Genomic DNA, 6,000 nt, shown 5'->3' on the forward strand with positions numbered 1-6,000 from the left:
TTTTTCTCCATCCCTAGCAAACACAGCTGATTAATCATATTGTGTTCTAAACTAAAGATCATGATTAGGTGATTATTGGAGTCAAGTGTGTTAGCTGAGCCTGGGGAAAAACTGACACCATTCAGACCCTCAAGGACTGGAATTTCCCACTCCTGCTCTAGTTGCACATGTGACATACTGGTAGAAATTAGGTAAAACCGGATATCTGTTTTCCTGCATTAAGAAACACCACCTCTGCATTAAGAAGCGCCACCTCTGGATAAGCATTTTCTTGTTTGCTTATGGCCTTATACTGTATATTATCAATGTCCTTGTTCAGCCACGACTCGGTGAAACATAGGATATTACAGTTTTTGATGTCCTGTTGATAGGATAGTCTCGAATGGAGCTCATCCAGTTTATTCTCCAGTGATTGCACATTCGCCAGTTGAACGGAGGTAAAGGCAGATTATCCACTCCCCGACACAGTCAGCTCTTCGACCTCTGTAACGGTGTCTCCTCTTCATACGATTGACGGGGATGTGGGCCTGTTCCGGGAAGAGCTGTACATAATTTGCTTCAAATCAAATCAAATCAAATTTTATTTGTCACATACACATGGTTAGCAGATGTTAATGCGAGTGTAGCGAAATGCTTGTGCTTCTAGTTCCGACAATGCAGTAATAACAAGTAATCTAACTAACAATTCCAAAACTACTGTCTTGTACACAGTGTAAGGGGATAAAGAATATGTACATAAGGATATATGAATGAGTGATGGCACAGAGCAGCATAGGCAAGATACAGTAGATGGTATCGAGTACAATATGTACAAATGAGATGAGTATGTAAACAAAGTGGCATAGTTTAAAGTGGCTAGTGATACATGTATTACATAAGGATACAGTCGATGATATAGAGTACAGTATATACGTATGCATATGAGATGAATAATGTAGGGTAAGTAACATTATATAAGGTAGCATTGTTTAAAGTGGCTAGTGATATATTTACATCATTTCCCATCAATTCCCATTATTAAAGTGGCTGGAGTTGAGTCAGTGTCAGTGTGTTGGCAGCAGCCACTCAGTGTTAGTGGTGGCTGTTTAACAGTCTGATGGCCTTGAGATAGAAGCTGTTTTTCAGTCTCTCGGTCCCAGCTTTGATGCACCTGTACTGACCTCGCCTTCTGGATGATAGCGGGGTGAACAGGCAGTGGCTCGGGTGGTTGATGTCCTTGATGATCTTTATGGCCTTCCTGTGACATCGGGTGGTGTAGGTGTCCTGGAGGGCAGGTAGTTTGCCCCCGGTGATGCGTTGTGCAGACCTCACTACCCTCTGGAGAGCCTTACGGTTGAGGGCGGTGCAGTTGCCATACCAGGCGGTGATACAGCCCGCCAGGATGCTCTCGATTGTGCATCTGTAGAAGTTTGTGAGTGCTTTTGGTGACAAGCCGAATTTCTTCAGCCTCCTGAGGTTGAAGAGGCGCTGCTGCGCCTTCTTCACGATGCTGTCTGTGTGAGTGGACCAATTCAGTTTGTCTGTGATGTGTATGCCGAGGAACTTAAAACTTGCTACCCTCTCCACTACTGTTCCATCGATGTGGATAGGGGGGTGTTCCCTCTGCTGTTTCCTGAAGTCCACAATCATCTCCTTAGTTTTGTTGACGTTGAGTGTGAGGTTATTTTCCTGACACCACACTCCGAGGGCCCTCACCTCCTCCCTGTAGGCCGTCTCGTCGTTGTTGGTAATCAAGCCTACCACTGTTGTGTCGTCCGCAAACTTGATGATTGAGTTGGAGGCGTGCGTGGCCACGCAGTCGTGGGTGAACAGGGAGTACAGGAGAGGGCTCAGAACGCACCCTTGTGGGGCCCCAGTGTTGAGGATCAGCGGGGAGGAGATGTTGTTGCCTACCCTCACCACCTGGGGGCGGCCCGTCAGGAAGTCCAGTACCCAGTTGCACAGGGCGGGGTCGAGACCCAGGGTCTCGAGCTTGATGACGAGCTTGGAGGGTACTATGGTGTTGAATGCCGAGCTGTAGTCGATGAACAGCATTCTCACATAGGTATTCCTCTTGTCCAGATGGGTTAGGGCAGTGTGCAGTGTGGTTGAGATTGCATCGTCTGTGGACCTATTTGGGCGGTAAGCAAATTGGAGTGGGTCTAGGGTGTCAGGTAGGGTGGAGGTGATATGGTCCTTGACTAGTCTCTCAAAGCACTTCATGATGACGGATGTGAGTGCTACGGGGCGGTAGTCGTTTAGCTCAGTTACCTTAGCTTTCTTGGGAACAGGAACAATGGTGGCCCTCTTGAAGCATGTGGGAACAGCAGACTGGTATAGGGATTGATTGAATATGTCCGTAAACACACCGGCCAGCTGGTCTGTGCATGCTCTGAGGGCGCGGCTGGGGATGCCGTCTGGGCCTGCAGCCTTGCGAGGGTTAACACGTTTAAATGTCTTACTCACCTCGGCTGCAGTGAAGGAGAGACTGCATGTTTTCGTTGCAGGCCGTGTCAGTGGCACTGTATTGTCCTCAAAGCGGGCAAAAAAGTTATTTAGTCTGCCTGGGAGCAAGACATCCTGGTCCGTGACTGGGCTGGATTTCTTCCTGTAGTCCGTGATTGACTGTAGACCCTGCCACATGCCTCTTGTGTCTGAGCCGTTGAATTGAGATTCTACTTTGTCTCAGACTCATTAAAGAAACAAATCCTTGTCCAGTTCGAGGTGAGTAATCACTGTTCTGATGTCCAAAACCTATTTATTTTGGGTCATAAGAAATGATGGTGGAAATATTATGTACTAAAAAGTTAAAAACAGTGGGGGAAAAACACACACAAAATAGCACAATTGGTCAGGAGCCCATAAAACGGCAGCCATCCTCTCCGGCACCCATGTTAACTGATACCAGTTTTGACTTAAAGTGGTTTGACAATCTATGGCAAGACTTGAAAATGGCTGTCTAGCAATGATCAACAACCAACTTGACAGAGCTTGAAGAATAAAAATAAAAAGGTGCAAATATTGTACAATCCAGGTGTGCAAAACTCTTAAGAGATTTACCAAGTAAGACTCACAGCTGTAATTGCTGCCAAAGGTGATTCTAACATGTATTGAACACATGAAAGCAAGATATGTGTTTTATTTTTCACACATTTATTACAAATGTTAGACTTTTTTCCACTTTGAAATTACAGAGTATTTGGTGTAGATCGTTGACAAAAAAAAAAAAATGTAATCCATTTTAATCCCACAACAAAATGTGGAAAAAAAATCAAAGGGTGTTAATACTTTATGAAGGCACTCTACTTTTTGAATTGATGACTCACTTTAAACACAGAGTTCAATTGTTACAGCATTCTCATTCAGGAGCGCAACAAATATAGCCTCTTACAAAGCACACCTCAAAATGTGTTAATGAGCCAAACGCTCTAACCACCAGGTTACCTGCTGCCCTATATATGGTAGGGCACTGTATTATGTGGGGTGGAATTACAGTATCTTTCGAAATATAGACATTTTCCGAAAATGCGCCATTTCCGACAGTGTGCCGCACAGTTAAACAATTCCGAGTTTTTGTGTGTGTTGATAATACCTCAAATTACCGTATAAAATGTAGTTTTCTGTTACAGTGTAGGTAGGCAGATTCCTCACTTAAATTCACTGTGAATCTTTGATGCATACAAAGCATAAATTACATGATTTGTAATGGAGTACGAGTCATGGGTTTCCAAAAACACTCGAACTGCAAGTAGCCTAAATAAATAAGCGCTAACTAACATATAGTTGTCTTCCTGGTCGACCTATCTGACAGCTTCGGTCTATTCCAGCTGTGATGCTCAGCATAAGTAAAGCTTCACAACAAAAGCTATCAAACACTTGTGTAGGAGAAGAAGAAAACACGTTGAGTCACTTACCAAGTCTACCACGAAACAATCGCCCTATATTTTCCAATGAGGTAATACAACAACCTATGACAAAAGCGCGTAATATTCCCGGTGGAAGAGAGTTTTGGACAGCGCAGAGTGCGCGGCAGATGTCTCGAGCTCAGGGGAAACTTCTCATATGGATGAAGAGCAGTAAAGCCACCGGCTATTTAAGGTCATAGAAGAAGGTATTTCTCAAAAGTTCTTCTTCCCGCCTCTTGTCTTCATCACAATTCCAATTATCTAAATATTTGACCTCAATCAGACCGAGTTTCCACAACATTCTCGCTAAGAAGTTAAATCTGTGTGCAACCCTAACGCTGCTTGTAGAAATTAGCTCACGCACGTGATAACACTTGAGAGGGAGAGAGGCTATGCGCACGGTATGATGATATGTATCCTACTTCCAGAGTTGATTCGCTCGAACACAAAGCTTCTCGATGGACAAAAAGTAAAACAACCGTTTTTAATTTGTTAACCGTTATTATGTTGTGATTGAAAATAGGTAAAGTGATGGGAAAGTCATTCATCTTCAAAGGGGCGTTGTGGTGTTTGGGCATGATGCTTCACCAAAACATGTTCTAAAATAATCCTATCTCATGCCAGACACAATTTAGCATGTGACGTCTGCAATGCAAATTTGATGTCAGTGAGAGAAACAATAAGGCAAACAGATGTTATAGTGTATAGAATTGTCACATAACAAGGCATAATACAACGTAACAATTCTACTTATATAAGGTAGCCTAGTCCATATTATAAACCAGGTGGTTCGAGCCCTGAATTGCTGACAGCCATGGTATATCAGTCCTTATACCACAGGTATTTTTACTACTCTAATTATGTAGGTAACCAATTTGTAATAACAATAAGGCACTCAGAGGTTTGTAGTATTTGGCCAATATACCACGGCTAAGGGCTGTATCCAGGCACTCCGCTTTGCGTCGTGTATAAATATCTGCCCTTAGCTGTGGTATATTAGCCATATACCACACCCCCTCTGGCCTTATTGCTTAAATATAACACTTCCACTAATCACACACACAGGCACACACACACACACACACACACAGAGAGTTGGGTAGGTTACTTTGTAAATGTAATTCGTTACAATTACTAGTTTCCTGTCCAAAATTGTCATTGATTTGCATTGGACTTGTGCCACAAATACTAACAAGTTAGCGTTTGAAAAAAAGTGGCCATACAAAACCGAAGCATGGGTTGCTGTCATACCTTGTCCATAGACTGCTTACAGGTTAAGGAAACCAATATGTAATTTTATAATTTGGGTGAACAATCCCTTTAAAATTGAGATTTCTTAAAAAAGGGGGATTTCTTAAAAAAGGGGGATTTCTTAAAAAAGGGGGATTTCTTAAAAAAGAAACATCACTTAATAGCAGGAACAGCACCAATCTGAGATGGTGGATTTCATGGCTTGCTGAAATGACATGGAACGACCCAGTAGCTTACAGGCAGCTCAGTGGCAAGTATAATTCTGTATTTAATATTACCATACACCTACTGTACTGTGATATAAATACAGTATCAAAACAAGTACTGTGTAATGACACAGTAAAATAGACTGTATTATACTGCAAAAAAAATTAAAAAGTAGATGCACCCATAATTTGAATTAATTAATGGACATTTATTGAGGGGAGGGGTTTATTTTTTTACAGTATTTTACTGTAATTACAAGGTATTGGTGTAAGCAGGTTGGCTGCTAGGTAAAGTGTTTACACATTACAGTATATTAACATATTTTGTGTTTTATATCACTTGCACTTCTCGAGGTAATAATAAAGGCTACCGAACTGGTAGTTACACAGGGCAAAACCAGACCAAAAGGACATGGCAAAATACTCATCCATTAAAGAATGAACACTTGCTGCCACTCCAATCTGTCCACTATACACATTCAGGGGGCACTATTATCACATCACATAGGAGTTAAATTGTTACAGCATTCTCACTCGTGTGTGCAACAAATATAGTGTATGTAGCCTCTTACAAGGCACTCCACTATGTTAATGAGCCAGAAACAACAATACCATGCACCTAGCGGCCAAAAGGTTTTTGGGGCTCCAAAGATACGGTA

At 42.4% G+C, this 6,000-nt stretch overlaps 1 protein-coding gene across 2 annotated transcripts in view; it reads right to left on the bottom strand.

The window, feature by feature from the left end:
- The window catches only part of LOC139392656 (solute carrier organic anion transporter family member 1C1-like), a 58,681-nt gene extending 54,444 nt beyond the window's left edge, over positions 1-4,237 (bottom strand). For both annotated transcript variants that reach the window (XM_071140796.1, XM_071140797.1), the window contains exon 1: positions 3,894-4,237. The gene's annotated coding sequence lies outside the window, so the exon portion shown is untranslated. The remainder of the gene's footprint in view (positions 1-3,893) is intronic.
- Positions 4,238-6,000: the final 1,763 nt, after the last annotated feature.

This window comes from Oncorhynchus clarkii, chromosome 33, assembly GCF_045791955.1.
Source record: "Oncorhynchus clarkii lewisi isolate Uvic-CL-2024 chromosome 33, UVic_Ocla_1.0, whole genome shotgun sequence".
In the NCBI taxonomy this organism is placed as follows: Eukaryota; Metazoa; Chordata; class Actinopteri; order Salmoniformes; family Salmonidae; genus Oncorhynchus; species Oncorhynchus clarkii.